Source organism: Aplysia californica, unplaced genomic scaffold (assembly GCF_000002075.1).
Source record: "Aplysia californica isolate F4 #8 unplaced genomic scaffold, AplCal3.0 scaffold00171, whole genome shotgun sequence".
NCBI classification, from domain to species: domain Eukaryota; kingdom Metazoa; phylum Mollusca; class Gastropoda; order Aplysiida; family Aplysiidae; genus Aplysia; species Aplysia californica.
Genome location: NW_004797441.1, coordinates 195,294 through 196,994, shown reverse-complemented (window position 1 = coordinate 196,994; position 1,701 = coordinate 195,294).

Below are 1,701 nucleotides of genomic sequence, written 5' to 3'. Positions count from 1 at the left end.
AAAAAGCTTGCTATCTTCATTATATACCTTGACCTGGATTTTAAATTGGCCTAGAACACACCCGCGGTTTTCGCAACTGGAAAGCAATACCGTTCAAGCAGCGTCTTCTCGTACCATGCGTGCCGAATACAAAGAACACGAGATGACCGCTGTTTCTCTCGTGGCGACATTCACCAATTAAAACCCACCCTCGTGAAAAGAAAATCACAACCGGGTACTTGGATACGGTAACTGAAGTTTCGAGAGCTCCGATTGGGTGTACAATTAGTCTGATATAAATAAAAACTTGAGTCAAGGTATTCTTTATAAGCCGTGAACACAGACCAAACCTGATTATTCACGGTCATAGATGTTTTACTTTGTTGTAAATAAAGCTGCAGAAATAAAGAGCAGACATGAACAATTCTGAACGAGCTCATAGAACAGTTTTCAGTCAGATGGAACAAACTGAGCTGTTGCAGGTCAAGCAAAATGTACCGGCACCTTTTATTTACACAATGAGTACTCTGTGTCTGGCAGGATGCATAGCTAACATCATTAACATTATCATCCTCTCAAAATTAAATCGACGACAGACAGTGAATATCAGCCTTCTCGCGTTGTCGATTTCAGACCTTCTTTGTGTGTTTGGAACACTGTGGAGTACAATCTTCTTTTTTCCTTTCTTTGTGTTAGAATCCACAGATCTGCCCATTGGCACCTTTGTCATTATTGGGTCTTGGACGCACTTTGTCTTTGCCACAATCACAGCACACCTGACCTTCCTTGTCTCCGCCGAACGTTGTTTGTGTATTCTGTTCCCAATGAGAGTGAAAACACTCGTCACCACGGCTAGGATCAAAGCGATCATTGTTGCCACCTACATCTGGGTAGTTGGTAGTCAGGGTATATTTTTCTACATTGTAACATGGACCGCTACATCTTCTGAAGAAAAACAAGACACAGGGAACGTCTTAACAAAACTAAAAAGATGGAGAAAATTTGGATTTCCCATCCAAATTGCCAAAAACGTTTTGAGTCAGTACGTCATATTCTTGGGTGTAGTAATCCTGACTACAATTCTGGTGCTCAAACTCAGGCAGCAGTCAAGATGGCGTCTGACAACAGCTTCTTCGAGTGCTGCTACTGATATAACTACCCGGCGAGATGCAAGAATTGCCAAAACGGTAACGGTCATTTGTGCTATTTTCATTACATTCTGTTTTCCAGAATCGCTAAACTTCACAATCAAGCTTTTAATACCTGAATACAATTCTGCAGAATACGATGATCTGCAAATGTTAGTTACTTCGTGTACTTTTTTCCTAGAGACCATCAATGCCTCCGTAAATATCGTTGTGTACTTTAAGTTCAACACACAGTACAGAACAGAGTTTAAACGAATGTTTCGTTGCTTTGTTTGATTCAATGAGCCGTCATTATTATTGCATCTGTTATAATGATGAAATCCATCTGCTAGTACAAATGTGTTTCTATACAGTCTCGTCATCTGACTGTATTTAATTTCGATACTGGTTTGAAAACAACCATAATCTAAACGCAGTCTTTAAAATGAATATATTGTACCTCTGTAAAACCCCACTCTTTCTTCAAATCGCTTCAGAAACAAAAGAAAAAAGATACGATTTTGTTGGATAGATTATTTGTTTTGTAGCCTGTGGGGGGAGGGGGGTAATTTTTAAAAAAAATATTTTTTTTTGG